Genomic DNA, 22,790 nt, shown 5'->3' on the forward strand with positions numbered 1-22,790 from the left:
CCTTGGCTGCAGCTATTATTGGAGTATTTGACTGATTCTTGCAGTGCAACACTATGGATATTAGCAGAATCCAGCACTGAAACATTGAACAATTGATTTACATTCTCAGGAGTTTATAGAATGACATCCATCAAAAGAAAAATAAAAGGGCAATGTTTCCAAGAAACAAGACCATCCCTGTGAAATTAAACTGTTTTATTTTGCAGCAGACACTTTAAAAGTGGGATTCTGAACATGAAGTCTCTAACAAAGTTATGCAAGTGTGTATGAGTGTGTATGTGGAGTCTGAACAGTTTGTAATAGGCCAGACTTTTCCACACGTCCCTGACTCGTCATATCTGACTAATTTGACTGAACTTGACTATAAACCTCAATATTTTAAACTGATTATTTAGCTTGACACGGGAATTTACTACGTGTGTCATCTTCAATTTAATTTACAAAAGTATCTGATGTGGAAAATAGCAAGGTAATTTCCTGGTAAATTTTCTGTTACCATCCATGAGGAAAAACAAGGAGCAGCACAATGCTCATGTTATTCTCCGAGGAATAAACATAGTGAACTCAAGTCTGAAAAGAACACTTTTGAAGCTATTTTTACTTTTTACTTTTAATATGGTGTTTATGGCATAAAAAATAACAAAAATAAATCAGATGAGGATTCCAAAACACATCTGGAATTTATTTTGTCATACACATTTCTTTATAAGCAAATGTACGTTTTGTGGTGATCTAATGTTATTAAATAAGGTACATGTCCCATTGTTAAAAAAAGTAGCCAGACTCTGAACTGCTGAACTGGTTTCTTTTTTTTTTTTTTTACATTGTTGAAATTTAAACATGTTATAGGTTTAACACATTGCACCCAAACCACAAAACACATGGTAGAAGCTCTGGTGACATACAGCTTTTATCGCCGTCTCCAAGTCACCAGAACCCCACATAAAAATAAAAAAACTCACTCACAATACAAGCATACATGAAATGCAGAGTTTTTATTAAACTGTATGTGTGACAGACAACTAGTTCTGTCCACTGCAGTTTCATGCACACAGCACAGGTTGTCACTCTTGTTTATAACCAAACTGTGTGTGAACATACCTGTATTTAGCACTTTAAAACAGAACTGACATCCATACTCTGCTGCTGTGTAAACAAACTGTAGCCTTTGATGGATGAACTCAAGTTCTTACAGAAATATCACACAGTAACTCACTGCACATTTGGGGCACATTTTAACAGCTTAATAGCAGAAACATTGAGCCCCCACAAAATTATAAAGGATAAATTAATATATTCCTATGGAACCTTACCAATAACACAATCACTCACCAGCACTAGATTACTAATGCAGGCGGCACTGTCTCGCCATTATAATTACTGCTGCCAGACTTCTGCCTTAATAGTCTTTCTGTATTGCCTAAATTAAGTTCTGTGCCAAGGGTATTAGAAGCCTGTGACACTAAAGTCATTCAAACCAGTATCTTAGTTTTACTTAATGTTTTTATGGTAACAACCTCATTCATAACTGTTACTCCCTGCTCTCATTTTGGGCATGAAACCAGCTCTTTCACACCATTTAGGTGTATCATTAGCACCTTACTTTTGGCTCCCCCATTGTGCCTCCTATTCCCAAGCTCAGGAATGAGCAATCCCCATGTCGGATCCCCAAAAGGCAGGTACACCTCCATCCTTCCATTTATTCACTGCCCTTTGCCTGCACACTGTTGCTGCAGTATAACAGCATCACTTAGAAGGCTCCCGAGTATCTCTGGGAGAGGAAAGGCTAAATATAACAGTAATAAAATTAGGGACAGTGGAGGGGATAGCAGGTTGAAAAGAGTGAAAACCTGTGTAAATAGAAAAATTACAGTGATTGAAATAAGTATTGTAGAATAAAGAAAAAAAAAAAAAGTTTATGGCCACTTGACTGCAGTGGTACTTTGTTTTGAGGACAAAGATTCACTGGAAATCCTTTTTCTTTATAATAAACAGAAGTCTGACACCAGGCAGGAGATTCAAAATATTCATGAGTTTCTGTGAGAGGAAATAACAGGGAAACTTCAGGTAATTCCAGGTGACAGTTTATGCAATAAGGGCATTGGGTAAAACATGGATTTGTGTCATTTATCAGGAGATTTACTGCAGGCATCTGGTGAATCTGGGAGACATAAAGATGGAGATAATTCATCCAAGCATTAGACAAGCACACATCTTATGAACAAAACTTTGAATTCCATTGATTTCTTAGCAGCTATTTTGCATGTTGTTAGCTACAAGTGCACCCACATGCAGGGGCAGACTGGGACTAAAAAATGGTCCTGGACTTGCTGGCCCAAGGCGGCCCACCAAACCCGGCCCGCAACACACCACACCATAACACACCGGCTCATTGATTTCATTTTCCGGCTCAATTTCAGAGTTTTGTGTTGGAAAAAAAAAAAGACATTTCTATTGACTGCTAGTCATGACAACGGGCCCCAGCAGTGCAAACACTGTCATAACTTTAAAACATATAAAACCACTGTAAATGTGATGTATGGATTTTTAGAGAAAATACTAAAAATAAGCACTTTATAGTTGAGACAAATAACACATCCAAAAACTTTTTTCCCAACATACAGATGTTAGGTTAAAATGTACATGAATTTATAAGGGAAATTGTGTATTTTAGGTGCTGTGACAAGTCAGCATTTCTTCAAAATTTTTACAAATCTTAATCACCTTTCATCTTTTTTCCAGAAGTGAAAATAAACTATTGTCTTAGTTAATATGAGGTTGTGGAAACAACAAGTATAATAATAATATATTATATATGTATATCTATGTATAAAATATAATAAAATGTTGTTTAAACTGTTGCACTTGTGTATATGGTTGACTGACAATAAAGTGATTTGATTTGATTTGAAATAGTTAGATGAAGAAAGTATCACACAGCAGGACACTGATGACAATGCTTAAAATGTCATGTCAATTACCCACATAACTATGTGTAAATGTTAATAAAAAAAATCAATGAAAACAATGTTGGCTAGAATATGTACATACATAAATATAAACAAATATAAATATATGTAAACAATAAAATAAACATACATCTTAAAGTGTAGATCTTTGCAGATATTTTGCAAATTAATTGCTCATATTTTTTCTCTATGTGAGTTTGTTGCATCTTTATATCTGCAGTGTTTTAATTCCTTCCCCAGATTATTCTTAAAAAAAAAAAATAAAAAAAAAAATAAATAAAAAAGTAAGCCTCAAAGACTAAAATAGCCACAAAGTAATATTTTTCATGACATTTTTCAGCATTTTTTATCAGGTCTGAGCATTATTCAGCAAGCTGCACTTCAGCTCCCTGCGATATGAATAAATTATGCAAATGACTATGTACTACTCATAGCTTTACTGTTTGCCGATTTTATTTACGTTGCTGTTAATGTGTTTGTTGTAACTTGCAGTTATTTGTCATATTGTGATTATTCTGAGCTCATCTTATACTTAATATGTTGTTTTTAGTTGTCACCATTATTGTGATTTTTATGTCAAATAATGAAATCCATGTGAGTTACGAAGCGGAAACCGTGCTACTGTGTGAGCGATTTCAAAATAAAAGTCATTATATAATTTAAAAACAAAAGCAATTGCATTGTTTTGCCTTATCTAACTTTATTGAATTCTCGCTCTGTTATGGGTTCTGCGCGGCCATGCTGGAGCCCAGGGTGGCCACCTATATTGCCTGTAGGATGGACCAGGACTGCCGATGGCCAGACCGCTCCTGCCCATATGGCATCTGTACACTTTTTTCCACCTTTAATTGTATAGTAAATTATGTTATTATCTTACTGGTAGCTGAAAACATGTTCAAATTAGCCAAAACATTCAAGAAGGAGTGGAGGACATGCGTACATTTAGATTTGCATGCAAACATTTGGTTTATAGAGAATGAATTTCTGTCTGTAGAAGGACTGCAGTACAACTGCCATAAACCCAAAGTTAATTTTCAGTAAACTTAGTTTGTCTTGTTTATATTCCAAATAAATTCATATTACATTTCCTCAAATCTCATGGAAGAATGCTGTAAACAGCTTTAGCTTGCAGAAAATGGCATGAACCACAGAATGTGCATTTCACATGCAGTCTTATCCTAATGCAATGGAGGTATTCAGCTTAAAAGATTCAGTTTTTGGATCAGCCAGAAAAGGATCAAAGGATTTTTACCCCTTTTGTTTTTTAAATCCTTGACTCATCTGCTTCCCTCTCTGACAAACTCCTTATTGGACTCCTTACACCTTCCTTACAGTTTCATACAAATTCCTCGCTGAATATCCTCTATCCTGCACTATATAAGAAGCAAGTTTATTACTTGTTTAAACTAGTTTATTACCTACAGTAAAATTATAATTAAATTTTCACATTTTCTTGAAGACAATTGTTTTAACAAATAAAAACTCATGTATTATTTGAGCTGTATTTAAATTGTCATTTTTACAGACATTTTAGAGTTTTAGGGCTTGTTGAACTTACATTGTCTTAGCAACGAAGATGTAAAATTGGCTATAACTTTACAAAAAAAAAGTTAAGTGATTTTATCACACTAAAATAATGTTTACATGCATTTTGTTTATGTCTTGTGGCTATACTTTTGAAAAAGTGAGTATTTTAACATAAAAAAATGGGCCCCCATTCACTTCAATTGTAAGCGCCTCACTGTAACCTCGATTCCCTATCTGTCACTCACTCGATGTTGGTGTCGATGTAGTGACACTAGGGGTCATTCTTGGGAGCCCGAGACACCTCTGGTCTTGATAAAAGACCAATGAAAATTGCCGAGTGGTATTTGCATGCCACTCCCCCGAACATACGGGTATAAAAGGAGCTGGTATGCAACCACTCATTCAGATTTTCTCTTCGGAGCAGAACGGTCATGCTCATTGAGCTGAATACTACTGTTCATTCACCTCTGCTGGATCTGACGGCGCATTTCAGCGGCTTCTCCCTCCTCTGCACTGGTGCACTGCAGAGAACGCCCCTGGGCGCTTCGGCAGAAAAACTAGAGAGTATATTTTCTGAAAGAGCATTTTTCCCCTCTAAAAGAGTATATATTTCTCTAAAAGAGCACACACACGGAACGTCTTTTTAAAGACGTGTCTTTTTAAAGATGCTTTTCCGATTGTGTGTTATTCCTGGTTGTGCTCGTTATCTCTCAACTTCTAACGGTCACGATCACTGTCTTTCGTGTCTGGGCACTGCTCACGTGGAGACAGCGTTCGTGGATGGTCATGTTCTCATTGAGAGAATATGTCCATGGCAACGTTGCGGTCGCGGCTCGCCTTCGTAAGAAAGCGAGCCACCCCAGAGGCTCCCGCCTCGGTCCTTTTACCCACGGGTTTGAGGCCAGCGAGGCTAGCACTGGGGGCGATTTGGGGACCCCAATGGGACCGCCTCCGCCGGGTATCCCCCCGTGGACCTCCTATTGCCCAGCACGCTCGTCTGCCCTGATCGGGCTTCCGGGTGAGTCTGCCGGCTCGTCTCACGGCGAGTTCGACCTCTTATTCGGAGCTCGCAAAAGTGATGAGCTCTTGAGCGCAGCATCGGAGAGTGGGCTCGTCCAGTCGGAAGCCTCAGCTTGGCTCCTCCCTTCGGGGTCGATCGCCCAGTCACAGGCTGACGCGGAGATAACGACATGCTTTCCAGGGCAGCCGCGAGCGTCGGTTAGAGTGGATTTCACCACTCTTCCCTGAACCCTCGAGGCTCAGTGATTGGTTCCTGGGCTGGCGGCGCCGCTCAAAGCCACGCCCCGCCCCCGTTCCTTTCTTCCCGGAAGTGCATGAAGAGCTGACAAGGTCACGGGAGGCACTTTTTACAGCCCGGTCCCGATCTTTTCAGCTTCCCCGCTCTCACTACCCTCCATAGTGGGACGGCCAAGGGTTATTCGGCAATCCCCCAGTGGATAAAGACGCTTGCGGTGCACCTATGCCCGCAGAGCACTGCCACCTGGCGCGGGTGCCCAAAGCCCCCGTCCAAGGCCTGTAGGTTTACATCGTCTCTGACGGCCAAGGCCTACGGTGCCGCTGGACAAACCGCCTCTGCCCTGCACGCCATGGCTCTCCTGCAAGTCCGCCAAGGCACTAAAGGAACTGCACGAGGGTAGTTCCGCCCCGGGATTGATGCAGGAACTGCGCTCAGCGACAGACCTCACTCTCCGAGCGACGGAGGTCACGGCGCGGTCTCTCAGGCTGACGATGGCCACACTAGTGGTCCAGGAGCGCCACCTTTGGCTCAACCTGGTCGAGATGGGTGAGGCCGACAAGACACGATTCCTTGCTGCCCCAGGCGGGCCTATTCGGCAACACCGTCGAGGACTTTGCCCAACAGTTCTCGATGGTAGAGCAGTAGATGGATGCTAGCCGGCATATCCTGCCCCGGCGCGGCTCAAAATCCCGCACCCCATCTACTCATCGCCAAGGGCGTCCCCCTGCGGTGACGGCACCGGCTCCACCGCAGCCCGCCCCTTCGGCCCGGCCCCGGCGTGGAGCCCACTGCAGGAAGCAGACGCCACCCGTCTCGCGGCCGCCCAGAACCCGTGAAAGGCTTCAAAGCGCCCTTGAGATGGGCGACCCAGGGACAATGAAACCCGCTGCTCTGGAGCTGGTAAGCAGATCTTCATCTTTTTGTTACCTTTTGCATTTAATTGCACTGCATGCCCAAGTGGCTGCAGTACTCAAGAGCTCAGCAAGAGTGGTTTCCTTGTTCCCTGGGTCACATATCCGGTGTGTATGGCTGGCATTACGACCACCGTCCACCACTCCATTTGGCAGGTTGGCGCTCCAGCGGCGGTCTCCTGCCCTGAGCGCCCAGCTGTGGCACAAATCCGCCCCCGATGTGACAGTCTCCATGGGTCACGAGGACAGGCCTCTTCCTCCCCCGTCCCAGGCTGTTCCGGGGGTGGTCACAAGGAGCCAGGTAAGTGCTTCGATGTCCTCAGACTCAGCACGGCCACGACGTGGTGTGGCACCTCGAGCTCCACCCCGCCGCGAGCCCCACCTGCCAGTACATCCGATGACGTTGTCCCTTTAGTCAACCCCTTGCGCGGAACTTGGACACATGGCTTGTGCCTTCCAATCCGTCACGAGGGCTGGTCCGGACTATCCGACTCGGCTGCGCGATTCACTTCGCCAGGCATCCGCCCAGGTTCAGTGGTGTCCACTTCACCTTGGTGAAAGACGAAAACGCTGCTACCTTGCGCAGAGATCTCTACCCTCCTATGGAAGGGCACGATAGAACCTGTCCCTCCAGCCGAGATGAAGAAAGGGTTTTACAGCCCCTACTTCATTGTACCGAAAAAAGGTGGTGGGTTGCGGCCAATCTTGGACCTGCGAGTACTGAACCGGGCTTTACACAGACTCCCGTTCAAGATGCTGACGCAAAGACGCATTCTAGCGAGTGTCCGGCATCAAGATTGGTTCGCGGCGGTAGACCTGAAGGATGCGTACTTTCACGTCTCGATCCTTCCTCGACACAGACCCTTCCTGCGGTTCGCGTTCGAGGGTCAGGCGTATCAGTACAAAGTCCTCCCTTTCGGCCTGTCCCTGTCTCCTCGCGTCTTTATGAAGATCGCAGAGGCTGCCCTTGCCCCGTTAAGGGAGATGGGCATTCGCATTCTCAGCTATCTCGACGACTGGCTAATCTTAGTTCACTCTCGAGACGTGTTGTGCGCACACAGGGACCTGGTGCTCTCACACCTCAGCCGACTAGGGCTTCGGGTCAACTGGGAAAAGAGCAAGCTCCTCCCGGTTCAGAGCATCTCTTTTCTCAGTTTGGAGTTGGACTCAGTCTCCTTGACGGCACGCCTTACGAACGATCATGCCCAGCTGGCCTGTTTGAAGGCGTTCAAACAGAAAACAGCGGTTCCACTGAAACATTTTCAGAGGCTCCTGGGGCATATGGCATCCTCGGCGGTGGTCACCCCACTCGGGTTGATGCATATGAGACCGCTTCAGCACTGGCTTCAGACTCGAGTTCCGAGACAGGCATGGTGCCACGGGACACCGCGTGGCCATTACGTCGGTCTGTCACCGTCTTTTCAGCCCTTGGACCGACCTCACGTTTCTACGAGCAGGTGTTCCTCTATAACTGGTCCCCAGGTGCGTCGTGGTCACGACAGACGCCTCCAAAATGGGCTGGGGCGCCGTTTGCAACGGGCACACAGCCACTGGCCTCTGGACGGGTCTGCAGCTGCGTTGGCACATCAACTGCCTCGAGTTGTTGGCAATTCTGCTCGCCCTGTGGAGGTTTTGGCCGTTGATCCAGGCCAAGCACGTGTTAGTTAAGACAGACAACACGACAATGGTAGCGTATGTCAACCGCCATGGTGGTTTGCGCTCTCGTTGTATGTCACAACTCGCCCGCCGTCTCCTCCTCTGGAGTCAGCAGCACCTCAAGTCGCTGCAAGCCACTCACATCCCGGGCAACCTCAACACTACGCGGACGCGCCGTCACAACAGGTTACCCTCAGGGGAGAGTGGAGACTCCACCATCAGGTGGTCCAGCTGATTTGGAGTCGATTCGACAGGCACAGGTGCACCTGTTCGCCTCCCAAGAATCCTCCCCACTGCCAGCTCTGGTATGCCCTGACCGAGGCCTCCCTCGGCATAAACGTGCTGGCACACAGCTGGCTCCCTGGCATTCACAAATATGCTTTTCCCCCAGTTAGCCTGCTTGCACAGACCCTGTGCAAGGTCAGGGAGGACGAGGAGAAGGTCATCCTGGTAAGCACCCTACTGGCCCGCCCAGACGTGGTGCTCGGACCTCATGCTCCTTGCGACAGCTCCCCCCTGGCAAAATTCCCCTGAGGAAGGACCTTCTTTCTCAGGGAAGGGGCACCATCCAGCACCCGCGCCCAGACCTCTGGAATCTCCATGTCTGGCCCCTGGACGGGGCGTGGAAGACCTAAGCTGTCTCCCACCTGCGATGGTAGACACGATCACTCAGGCTAGGGCTCCCTCTACGAGGTGCCTGTATGCCTTTTAGTGGCGTCTGTTCGCTAAGTGGTGTTCTTCCCGTCGGGAAGACCCCCAGAGATGCGCAGTCAGATCAGTGCTTTCCTTCCTGCAAGAGAGGTTGGAAGGGAGGCTGTCCCCTTCCACCTTGAAGGTGTACATTGCTGCCATAGCAGCACACCACGACGCAGTCGACGGTAAGTCCTTAGGGAAGCATGATCTGATCATCAGGTTCCTAAGAGGCGTCAGGAGGCTGAATCCCTCCAGGCCGTGCCTTGTTCCCTCAGCAGACCTCTGTAGTTCTTCAGGGTCTACAGACAGCCCCCTTTGAGCCTTTGCAGTCAGCCGAGCTTAAGGCACTCTCCTTGAAGACTGCCCTCCTGACTGCGCTCACTTCCATCAAGAGGGTAGGTGACCTGCAAGCATTCTCTGTCAGCGAAACATGCCTGGAGTTCGGTCTAGGTTACTCTCACATGATTCTGAGACCCTGACCGGGCTATGTGCCCAAGGTTCCCACCACCCCTTTAGGGACTAGGTGGTGAACCTGCAAGTGCTGCCCCAGGAGGAGGCAGACCCAGCCCTGTCGTCACTGTGTCCGGTGCGTGCTTTACGCATCTATTTCGATCGCACGCAGAGCATTAGAATCTCTGAGCAGCTCTTTGTCTGCTTTTGGTGCACAGCAGAAAGGAAGCACTGTCTCCAGGCAAAGGATTGCCCACTGGCTCGTTGACGCCATAACTATGGCATATCTTGCCCAAAACATGCCGCCCCCGGTAGAGCTACGAGCCCATTCTACCCGTGGTGTAGCGGCTTCTTGGGCCTTGGCCAGAGGTGCCTCTCTAACAGACATTTGCAGAGCAGCGGGCTGGGCAACACCCAACACCTTTGCAAGGTTCTACAACCTCCGGGTGGAACCGGTTTCGTCCCAGGTAGTGGCACGCAACAAGCGGATAAGCCCGGGATAGCCGGCCGGGTGTATCGCTTGCACATAGCGCCTTCTACCTCCTTTTGAGCTGAAGATGTGCGCTGTTAATTCCCAGTAGTGTTCACAAAATTTGTTCCCTGGTTGACTTCCTCCGAGCCCTGTGGCAGTCGAGTTTTCAGAGAGACTCGCTGCCAGCCCAGTACACGCGCTAACTAAGAGCCCGGTTCTGGGGTAGGGGCTCCGCATGTGGCGGTTCCCTGTAAGGCTAACCCCATGCGATCTACATCTTCCGATAATTCGTTTCCTTGCTGGCAAACTGTGTCTTCCTTGGGCAGAGCCCCTCTGCCCCAGTCTCCATGTTGTAGTATCTCCTCCCCCATTGGGCAGGATCTACCTTGAAGGCTCTCCACATGGTTGGAAAGACCATGTGATGTATTCTTCCACTTAAATATCCCCCCCTCTCTTGGGGCGAGGTGTGGTCTCCACGGTGTCCTCCCCTTGGGAGGGACACCCCCGACTAGACCTGGCGGCCCAGTCGGATAATCCCCCTTCTTTTTTAGGGAGTGGAAAAAGAGAAGGGGAAGAGAGGCTACGACTGGGTTAAGCCTGTCTCTATCTTTGGGTAGTCGACTTGTCCCCAGAAAGGGCCGTTCGACACTCATAACTGTGTTGGAGGAGGTTACGTGTCGACCTGGTGTGCTGGCTATGAGGCACACAGCAAGTCTGCCCACTACACACCGCCAGTTCACGTAACACAGTTTAGCCTTGTGGCGTTTTGTATAGGGACCCCTAGTGTCACTACATCGACACCAACGTCGAGTGAGTGACAGATAGGGAACGTCATGGTTACTGGTGTAACCTCCGTTCCCTGATGGAGGGAACAGAGGTTACACCAGTAACCATTACATTTTTGCTTTTTTTTTTTTTTTTTTTGAAAAGGAGGGGCATCAATTTAATTTTGTGGTAATAATCAATATTATGCCACAAATGCTGTTGACTGAGCTTAACTTGTATTGAACCTGGAATGTTCCTTTAAAGATCTTATGGTTAAATTAACATGTAGGCTCCCAATATAGCATGTCTGGTTTCAAAAAAATAAATAATACAAATTCCACCATACAGTAGGGTTCATGCTGAACATCTGGGATTCAAAATCCAAATTAAATCTGGAAATAAACAGTTTTAGAATTTTTGGAAAATGTAAAACGAAGAACCTTATGATGTAAAGTGAAAAAAATATAAAAGATTCTGCATCATTTTAAGGTCACTAATCAAATAAGCACATTTGTGATACTGACAATGTTAACTCCTTTGTACAAAAGGTCAGATTTCCTAGTTTCAAAAATAATCTTTAGAACAAATCATACTGGGATAACATGGATCACCAGGTTTTGCTCAAACTTGTGGAGTCTGTGATAGTTTGAAGAAATTCTATAATGTTAATTTTTCAATTCTACTTTTTACTTTATAGTAATAAAAAATGTGTATTAATGCAAAACAGAAGCATTTTCACATCTGACTTTTGAACCCCACTATTACCAGCATTGGTACCAGAGGCAAAAACATTTACTGTGAAACAGAAAGTAGGCAAAAAAACAATAGGAACATCTGCGGCAAAAAAGCTTATATAGTCACATTGCTTTGGTGTGTAGGCTCAAAAAATCGAATTCAAGGAAAGAAAAAGATCGTACACAATGTCCACAGAAACAATCTTCCAGGAGGCCAAAAAAGTGCCAAAAAAGTTCCAAAGTGCTCAGTGCAAAATATTTTAGATTTACATCGTCATTAGTAACCAAGTAAAAGCAACGCAACTTACTCCATTAACTGGTCAGAGTAAAGCATTTACCGTAACTCTTCTTGTTGATACATACTCAATTACACAAATTAAAAAAACAATTGTCATAGAAATGTGTTGTACTTTTATACATTGTTTTCTAGCATACACACGTATGAGGAGCAATACATACATATATGCATAGTGTACGCAACATATCAAGAGATATATCAAGAGTCAAGACATAAGTACATGTATCTGTGTAACAGAAAGCAATTGTATAGGAAACCAGACATGATTGCAAACCACTCTGCTAAGTAATTTGAGAAGATGGATGCAGTTGCCTCAAATGTCATGTAGAAATGAGCAAATGTACATGTAGGTCAATACATGTGGCCTTCCAGTAGTTTCTCATTTGTCTTACTGAATATATAAAAGGAGGGGGAGAAGGAGACTGAGAGAGCAGGATGTTTTGTGTTATTGCCTGATGTCAGGCTGGAACAACAGTGTTTCCCAGGAGATGAGCTGGGCTCAGGTCAGTGGCTACACTCAGCCACGTCACTAATGTGTGTTATCCAGAAATCAATAAGTGGCCTGTGAATGGCCTGGTTTTATCTCTCACACAGACAGTGTATTAGAGTAACTCAGATCATATTCCCACACAATAAATGCTCACATCTCAAAACCACCAGCAAGAAATATTAATTGCTTGTATTACAGACATGCTGTCAAAAGGTAAGTATGCATCTTTGAGTTTTTTTTTTTTGTTTTTTTTTTTTAAATAGCTATGAATAAACTAATTTTTCAACATGAAAACATAAAAAGGAACTGACTGTGAACTTGAACATTCCAATTCTCATGTACTCAAGCCTCACCTAATAATGCGGCCTTCAAGTGAAGTCGGAAATATTGTAATTATAAGTTACATGAATAACCAGACAAAGTCATATTTGCACCCTTGGTGATTTGCTTTCTGAAAATTAACTTTTTTTTTAGATATCATACTTAAATAAATCTTAAGATGTGTTAAAGTAATGCAGGTTTCCAACTTGAATATGTAACATCATGTCATAATAATGACTGCCCAACTCAGACAAGTAAACTTGAAGGCAGCATTAGTGGCCTGACATCTGTATGCCACCACTTCAAAAGGTTTGAACCCAAGCACATACTGTTTAGAACATATTTTGAAGAAACACAGCAACCTGTTTATAGCTTGTTCACAGCTTGTCAGAGCATTGTGAATCGTACAGTTCGTACAGAGTTTAAAGAGAACTCCTCTCTGCTCAGTTAAGCTGGGCCTGAGCTAGTCTGCTTCAGTATGCCACATGTCAGATCGATTGATGGTCTGCCTCCATCCCCTCGGAGTGGGACACAAGCCTCGTCTGTCTCTGGCCATCAGATGCAGATGGCACAGCTAATGATGTCATCAGTCAGTGACAGGAAACATGGGAGGAACAAGCTGAGAGAGAAAGCGAGCGAAAGCTACAATGAAGACAGAAGACTACAGTGACAATTAATTTGTAAGCCAGCTTGGCTGCACAGTTTTGGATTCAGAATCTGATTATGAAAAGACTGAACCCTGAATTGTAAATTAACATGGCATCATACAGGAACATTAAACAGTAATAAGTTCCATGAGATTACCATTCAGTAACCATTGTTTCACTGGAATCTAATGGAGCTGGCCAAGTGATGACCTCAGGACACACAAAGCACAAAAAATAGTATTTTATTGCTTTCCCCTTTACAAAACATTGAGGAGTAGGGAAAATACCATCCCAGATGGAAAGAAAAAACAATCTTGGGGCAATAAGAAATATTTTGAAAATGGGCAAAAAAGAACTACGTCTTGAAACAAAATATAACTTCTTGTCCTGAGGAGAGCTGGCCAAACAAACCAAGTACAAATAAACAAAAGAAATATCTGTCAGAAACCTCTTTCTCAAAAAAGGATCATTTAAATATTCAAGGTTCTACTCAAAACACAAAAGAAAGTTAATGCTACTTAACAGTATTCAATAATGGAGCAAAATTACAAAAACTAATCCTAAAATAATACCTTTGATAATGACATAAACATACATATTTAAGATAGGCATGCACCACTATGCAAGTTTTTGGCCGATGCCGAAACATCTCGGTTACTGTCGTAACCTCCGTTCCCTGATAGAGGGAACGAGACATTGTGTCGATGTAGTGACACTAGGGGTCGCCCTTGGGAGCCCCAAACACCTCAGATCTTTGAGAAAAGGCCAATGAGAATTGGCGAGTGGAATTTGCATGCCACTACCCCAGACATACGGGTATAAAAGGAGCTGGCTCGCAACCACTCATTCAGGTTTTGTGCTGAGGAGCCGAGACAGAGTCCCGGCCATTTCAGCAGGTAGTACAGCATTGTGGCAGGGGGGACACAACACCTCGTTCCCTCCATCAGGGAATGGAGGTTACGACAGTAACCGAGACATTCTACTTCTGTCACTCACTCTACGTTGTGTCGATGTAGTGACACTAGGGGTACCTATACGAAACGCCACAACTAGCTGAACCGTGTTACGTGGACTGCCGGTGCAGGTGCAAGCAAGCTGCTGTGTGCGTAGTAGCAGGTGCACTGGTCTGCACATAGCCTCCCCCAACACCCAAAAAAACATCGGATAGTGCCCCACATCCCTGGGGGGGGAAGAGATGTATCTAGTATGGGAGCAATCCGCGCCAGCTGCGGCCTTTTCTCTCTATGTTTTCTCTCGACAGAGTATTCAGTTATTTGGCTGGGGCCATTTTAATGCTCAATATATGTGCTGGGCAAGGTGTTCTTTTCCTATCCTATTCTTTCAGGGGGAAAAGACCCCACGGAGACCACATCCTGCCCGGAGGGGAGGTAACATGTGGCAAGCACGTCATGTGGGCTCAGAGCCGCACATGGAAGAGGCACGGTGGTAGGTCCTGCCTGAAAGGGGAGGAGCTCTACAAATATGGTGACCGGGACAGAGAGGGCTCTGTCGAAGGGAGACACAGGTCTGCTGACAGGGAGACCGTACTGTGGAAGATACATCACAGGGGGTTACCGGAGTAACCGGCAACTGTGGAGCACCTACCCCAATAAGGGTATATTAGCACACGTACTGGTTCCTGACATGAATTCCTCCACTGAATTCGTGAGCCACAGGGCTAAGGAGGAAGGACATCCAGGGTTCACGGGTTCGTGAACTCGCATGGGAAAAGAAGCGCACATCTTCACCTCTTTGGAGGGGAAAGGCGCTATATGCAAGCGATACACCCGTCCAGCTGTCCATATTCCCGAACTTAGAACACGGTACGAAACCGGCTCAACCCAGAGATTGTAAAATCTCACGAAGGCATTGGGTGTTGCCCAGCCTGCTGCCTTGCAGATGTCTGCTAGAGAGGTGCCATGGGCCAGTGCCCACGAGGATGCCAGACTTCTTGTGGAGTGTGCTCGTATTCCCGAAGGGGCAGGCACGGCCTGGGCCTGGTATGCCATAGCGATGGCATCCACGATCCAATGGGCAAGCCTCTGTTTGGAGACAGTGTTCCCTTTCCACTCTCTGCCAAAGCAAACAAATAGCTGTTCAGAGCATCTAAAGCTCTGCATGTGATCCAAGTAGATGCGCAAAGTACGCACCGGACACAACAATGACAGGGCTGGGTCTGCCTCCTCCTGGGGCAGCGCTTGCAGGTTCACCACCTGATCCCTGATGGGGGTTGTGGGAACCTTGGGCACATAGCCCAGCCGGGGTCTCAGGATTACGTGAGAGTCACACGGACCGAACTCCAAGCAGGTATCACTGACAGAGAACGCTTGCAGGTCCCCGACCCTCTTTCAAGGAGAGGGCTTTCAACTCGACTGACTCAAGCGGCTCAAAGTGGGCTCCGCGAAGGCCCAGGAGGACCATGGAGAGATCCCATGAGGGGAACAAGCGTGGCCTAGGAGGATTCAGCCTCCGGGCACCTCTCAGGAACCTGATGATCAGATTCTGCTTCCCTAAGGAGTTACCATCCACTGTATCATGGTGTGCCGCTATGGCGGCCACATACACGTTCAAAGTGGAGGGGGACAGCTGTTCCTCCAGCCTCTCCTGCAGGAAGGATAGCACTGACCTGACTGCGCATCTCTGAGGGTCTTCAGCTCGGGAAGAACACCAATTCGCGAACCGACGCCACTTCAGGATTTAAAGCTGCCTCGTGGAGGGAGCTCTGGCCTGAGTGATTGTGTCTACCACTGCTGGTGGTAGGCCACTTAGGTCTCCCGCGTCCCATCCAAGGGCCAGATGTGGAGGTTCCAGAGGTCTGGGTGTGGGTGCCAGATGGTGCCCCATCCCTGAGAAAGAAGATCTTTCCTTAGGGGAATTCGCCAGAGAGGGGCTGTCGCGAGGAGCATGAGGTCTGAGAACCAAGTCTGGGTGGGCCAATATTGCTCTACACTGGGGCAGAGAACTGGGCTCGGGCTGAGGTGGAGCCCCCTGGGCCTTCACCGCCACATGGGGACGCCCTCGGCGAGCAGACGTGATATGGATTCTTGAGATGCGCCGGGGCAAGATGTGTTGTATAGCCTCCATTTGCTTCCTCATCGCCGAGAACTGCTGAGCGAAGTCCTCGACGGTGTCGCCGAATAGGCCGAGATGGGGGCATTGATAAAGCGAACCTTGTCCGCGTCTCTCATCTCGACCAGATTCAGCCACAGGTGGTGTTCCTGGACCCCGAGGTTGGACATCGCCTGCCCGCGTGCTCATGCCGTGACCTTAGTCGCCCGGAAGGCGAGGTCGGTCGCCGAGCGCAGCTCCTGCATCACATTGGGATCAGGACTACCCACGTGCAGTTCCTTTAGTGCCTTGGCCTAGTGTTCTTGCAGGAGGGCCATGGCATGCAGGGCAGACGCGGCCTGACCAGCGGCGCTGTAGGCTTTGGCTGTCAGAGACGATGTCGTCATACAGGCCTTGGAAGGGAGTGCCAGGTGACCTGTGGGCCGCCCCGCCATCAATGGTAGTGAGAGCGGATGAGCTGGGAGGTCGGTTTTGGGCAGAAAAGGTGCCCTTGACGACCTCGTCAGCTTGTTGTGCAGTTCCGGGAAGAAAGGGACCGGGGGTGGGGGGGGCCGTGGCTGTGAACAGTGCCCTGAACACAGGAACCAATCATCTAGCCACGAGGGTTCAGGGGAGGGTGGAAGATTCCACTCCAACCCGACACACACGGCGGCCCGGGCAACCAAGGCGGTCATCTCGCCGTCAGCCTCAGACTGGGCGGGCCGACCTGAAGGTGGCAGCCCAGTCGAGTCCTCAGTGTCTGACATCACCAGTATGCTCTCTGATGCAGCGATCGAGCACTCATCCCGCTCCTGAGCTCCGAAAGAGACACTAAGCTGGCCCTGGGGTGAGCTAGTCTCCTCTCGGAACTCGCCGGGGGCAAATGAGCATGCTGGGGAATGGGTGGTCTGCGGGGATTTACCCGGTGGAGCCGCACACATTGAAGCCCCCAACTCGCCTCCAGCGCTAGCCGGGCCAGTCTCGTACCCGGAGGTAGAAGGCACGGTGCGGGGGGCGGCTAGAGTGGCTTTCCCCCAGAAGAAGGAAAGCCGCGACCGCAACATTGCCATGGTCATATTCTCGCAATGAGAACATGAACCATCCACGAATGCTGCCTCAGTGTGATTATGACCCAGACACGTGAGACAGCACCCGTGGCCATTGGAAGCGGAGAGATAGTGACCGCATCCAGGAATCACACAAAGACGGAAAGGCATCTTGAAAAAGACGCGTCTTTAAAAAGACATTCACGTCAATGTGTTTGCTCTAATAGAGAAAATATATTCTTTGCAGGAATATAAACTCTCTTAGCGCTGTCGAAGCGCCCAGGGGTGTAATCTGCACAGATTTGTTCAGAAGGAGAGAAAAGACGCTGGAATGCGCCATATATCCAACAGGAAACGCTTCTTGGGAGGTGAATGGACCGGTAGTGGAAGACAGCTTGCTGACACACAACCGCTCGGCTCCGAAGAAAAAATCTGAATGAGTGGTTGCGAGCCAGCTCCTTTTATACCCATATGTCTGGGGGAGTGGCATGCAAATTCCACTCACCAATTTTCATTGGCCTTTTTTCAAAGATCTGAGGTGTTTGGGGCTCCCAAGGGCGACCCCTAGTGTCACTACATCAACACAACGTCGAGTGAGTGACAGAAGGGGAACAAAAAACCATTGAACATGGATTGGACCTGTTGAACACATGACAGGCCAAAACTGTAAAGAGAACCACAATGAAAGATAACTAAAAGATAAAAAAGATTAAACATATTGAAAAATAATTAAATATCAAAGCATTATGATTGATTGGAAAAAATATTATTTTGTACTTCTAAAACATGTTTGCACTTCTGTTTTTGCAGTTCAAAACAACAGAACTCACATTTTACATGTTTGTACTGTATATAATAGAATATCACTAATTCATATATATATATATATATATATATATATATATATATATATATATATATATATATATATGCATGTTCAATTTCAACCACATCATGGAAAAATAAAAAGTTACCAGAGGAACAAAACGCCCTTTTTAAGTTCTATTGTGGTATAATGGATAATAGATAATGCCATACACACAGCTACTGAAGCGCTGAATGAATCGCTGAATGCAGTCTATTTTTAAGCTTTCAAGGTTTAGTGATCATGCAAGACCATACTGAGATTTCAATCTTAAGTCAATCAATCGTGCAGTCTTAATAGATACCATACCAATGTGTCAGAAGTCAAAGTTTGCTGGTTTCAAAGCGTTTTAGATAGTTTTACCTCATCATGTATAGGAAAGTGTCACTTTCACAACTGTCATGACTGTAACGCTGGTTTTCCCTCATTAATGTGAGAACGAGAATGATACAATTTTTTAATATTACATGTTCTTATGAGTGCCAACCCTTTTACATTTATTATTTCTGGATTGTGCATTTGAATTCACAGAGTTTTTACAAAGTGTAATGATAATTAATTATAAATAAACCACTGTTTTTTCTTATCAACGTTTTCATGCTTAAAACCGATTTGCATATATTTTTAATTTGGTCAATAATTGGCCGATACATTGGTGCATCCCTAATTTAAGCATAATCAAACTAATGACTTATAGATAAATTAATCATAGTAACTATTGCAAAGATATCAAGAGATAAACGAGGGACCCTCCTTCCTGACTGAAATGGTTTAGTCTAATTTCCTGCTGGAGAAGTTGAAGCCAAATCTCCAGCACTTCCTTTGCCTGCTTGGAGCCAGAAATGCTTCAATCACAGTCACCTTAAAAAAATGTAACAGAAAAAAAACCAGTTATCAGCTAAAAAGTACAGTGTGCTGCATGCCAGTCACATGGACCATGGAAGAAAAGTGTCAGTTATCCACTAGTTTTCATCCACCAAGCTAACATGTACGCCCATTAGATCACATCAGTTTTACATGCATGTTCGACCATCTCAAGCGTCAGAATTGAGTAATTGACCCTAAACACTGGTTGTGATGTGGTGGGCCTCCTAACTATGCCATATGTGGTTCAGCTGTCCAGTGAGTGTAATTAATAAATGCTGGCCATTTGGAGGCACAGCCAGTAAGAGAGCTGGTGACTAATGGATGTTGAAAGGAACTGAGAGCCAGTGTAGTCACCATGCCGTGTGCTCTCTCCCCATTGGCTGAAATCAAAACGACACATGGAGCCTCTCTCTATAGGTGTGTTCCAATCAACTGTTAGGGTGCTGTGAAGTGGACTTCACATGGTATTCAGCCATATTAAGTGAGATTCCAATCCAAAGGGAGTGTACATGTTCAGCTGGAAGGACATTCCAAATGGCACAGGGAATGAGTGTACTTTGACACACCACTTCACAGGAAGTGGAGAGGGAAATTTACCCAGTAGTCATTGCGAACCACCAGAGTACTGACGTAGATTGGCTAAAATAAATGCTTAAATAAAATAAACAAAAGAGGTTTGAGATGCTGGCATTTCAGTTAGGCTTAATATACCTCAGGTTTTCTTTCTATGCAGTTGTGCGTGAGTGCAAAGCACACAAGATGCGACTGTTACATCCATCATGACAATTGGTCTTATTAAAGTTAAAAGAATGTTCCGGGTTCAATACAAATTGTTCTCAGTCGACAGCATTTGTGGCATAATGTTGATTACCACAAAAAAAAAAAAAAAAAAGAAGCAAAAATCGAGGTTACAGTGAGGCACTTACAATGGAAGTGAATGGGGGCCAATTTGTGAACGTTAAAATACTCACTGTTTCAAAAGTATAACCACAAGACAAGAAGGATATGCATGTAAACATGATTTTAGTGTGATAAAATCACTTACAAACCTTTTCTGTTTAAAGTTTTAGCCAATTTTACAATTTTGTTACCATGACGATGCAATGTCAACAAACCCTAAAACAACTGTAAAAATGGCAATTTAAACAATACAGCTCAAATAATACATGAGTTTTAAAAGAAGAATTAATGCAAGTGCTTCTATAAAATTATAAGCTTCACATTTCTGTGTTTAAACCCTCTAAAAATTGGCCACATTCACCTCCATTGTAAGTCCCTCACTGTAACCTCAATTTATTTATTTATTTATTTATTTTTTAAGTAAAAGGAGAAACTAGTCAAAATTAATTTTTGTGGTAATCAACATTATGCAACAAATGCTGTCGATTGAGCTTAACTTGTATTGATCTCGGCGCAATCCTTTATGAAGACACACATATTATAAAATAACTGCATACTGTAACGTTTATTTTTTATATTATGGGTTACAAGTCTGGATAAATGTATTAATTTACTGTAAATATATATCATTACATTTTTATTAGTATACATGTGGATGTATTATATAAATTTATAAATATATGGATGTAAGGTTATTTATAGTATTTATATGCATATACATGAGTATATTGTGTCATCTTACTTGAACACCTTAATCAGTGTGACTCAAGCATTGTCTGTTTCATGACGTTGCAGGTTATTTCAAATGAACAAATTCTGTCATGTGAAGTGAACTTCTACAGATATCCCGTGCTCAGTGAGTAGGGATAAATGAGATCAATTAAAACGTTATGTATCACGAAAATCACAAAGTCCCAGATTCGTAAAAGGTCACATAAATTAATCAAAATTCTGTTAACTTGGCTGATAAAAAGGAAATCGTAAAAGTTCTTTCATTGAGTAGTCTGATTGCCAAGGGGACATAAGTAGACATATTTTTTAGCGATTTTTGACTGAACTTGGTACCCTGTACTGCCTTCCTGCATCCCCAAGTGTTTTTCAGCTTGTGTTATAGGGAAAATGTTATGCCACTATGCTGTAAGAAGATCAAAAACCTAAAATGCACCAGCACTATGTAGTGCAACAAAGTACTGCCATGATACAGGCATCATGCAAGAATGAGCACAGAAATACACAAATATACAGACAGTGTGATGACAGCATTCTCATAGAAAGTTATACTTCTAGTTTGCTTCCATGCTTCCAGCAGGCTGCTTCTGTAAAGCTCCTTTTATAATGTCTCAGACAGACAGACGGACACACATACACTGTACACCAAGCACACACTCTCTCTCTCTTCTGCCTTATTTTTAGGTCAATTACCCCTGTAGGCACGCAAGCGTTGAGCACTGATGTGCAGTGCAAGGCTGAGAGTGTCCACCTCTTTCCAACGCCTGCCCTGATCCCCCAGCCACACACTGCTGACGGATACATAGACAGCCCACTCCGGCAGAGTCCCTCCAACACAAACACCCCCCCAGAGAGCTGCACAGAGCAGTGTTTTAACAGAAACTTTTTGGCAGTATGTGTGTGTGTGCTAGAGGTGCGGGGAAAAATGTAAAGTATCATATTTTACAATACTTTCGATACTATCAGTATTCTAACGGCAAGATCGGATACTATATTTTTAATTAAAATATATATATATTTTTGGGGAAAAAGGAGAGCAAGTGTGTGAGAAAATTAGACATACTGTGGCATTACTGTAGGTCAACAAACTGACCAGTGACCTGGCATGTATATACATATCACAAATGGATCTAAAAAAATAGAATATATTAGAATATATTCTGATATATTTTGATGTTTTTTTTTTTTTTTTTTTATACATCAAAGAGTTTATGCAACAAATATAGAACAGGATTCATTACTTCAACACTGAAATTTCATGAAATACAACTGGCTGTCAAACAGATATTGAGCTACATATAACACATAAGCTACACATACTGTATGTATTTCTTTTTTGAGTCCAAGTTGCTATAGTTTGCTTCCAGGTTGCTTCTTTGTCAATTAGCAATGTCAAATGTAAATCAAGTCAAACACTGAAACATCAGCACCATCTTACGTAAGAAACAGCATGTGCTGTATAATATGTATATATACACATACTGTATATGGAATACTGATAATTCACCATTGTCACACAGAATTACAATGGGATATAGTAGGTCAACAAACGACCAAAGTGCAAACAAAGTTACTGCTGATTTGAAATATGTTCTTTGACAGTAATCTTGACCAACTGTTTTGGGGATTTTGGTATTTTCCCATTCAAGTAGATAGCAGATGCACTTGTATGCCACTTGTTTACATACAAAATAGCTGCCGAGAGCGTTCCAAAGATGTCCACCGAGTGACCTGACTTGCCTAAAAAGACTTTGTTTTAACAGAAGCGAGCATTCCCAAACTCTCCGCTGAGGAAATAATTGTGAGCATCTAAACTACGATACATTTTCATCGCCTCTCTCACGTAGACACTCATTATCAACAAAACGTCTGGATAAGACACTTCAGGTAAACGTTTGATGTTATTTGAGGAAAAAAACGGAAGTGCTGCAGGAAAACTTGCGTTCGAATTTCTTGTTATTGTTTACATGCTTGAATTGGTCTATAAACACGCTCACTGACATGCCTAGGCTTTATGCTACTTCTATGGTTCTACAATAAAGTTAAGCAGGAAGTTCAGTAATTGTTATGCAATGACAGAAAAACAAGTAAAATGTCACACTATATCACATTTTGAATTGTAATACACTAAAAATAAAGAATCC

At 44.6% G+C, this 22,790-nt stretch overlaps 1 protein-coding gene across 1 annotated transcript in view; it reads right to left on the reverse strand.

Annotated features, from left to right (window-relative positions):
• Positions 1–22,790, reverse strand: part of LOC127439926 (zinc finger matrin-type protein 4-like) — a 177,953-nt gene that overhangs the window by 56,109 nt on the left and 99,054 nt on the right. The gene's annotated exons all lie outside the window — the stretch shown is intronic.

Source organism: Myxocyprinus asiaticus, chromosome 4 (assembly GCF_019703515.2).
Source record: "Myxocyprinus asiaticus isolate MX2 ecotype Aquarium Trade chromosome 4, UBuf_Myxa_2, whole genome shotgun sequence".
NCBI lineage: Eukaryota > Metazoa > Chordata > Actinopteri > Cypriniformes > Catostomidae > Myxocyprinus > Myxocyprinus asiaticus.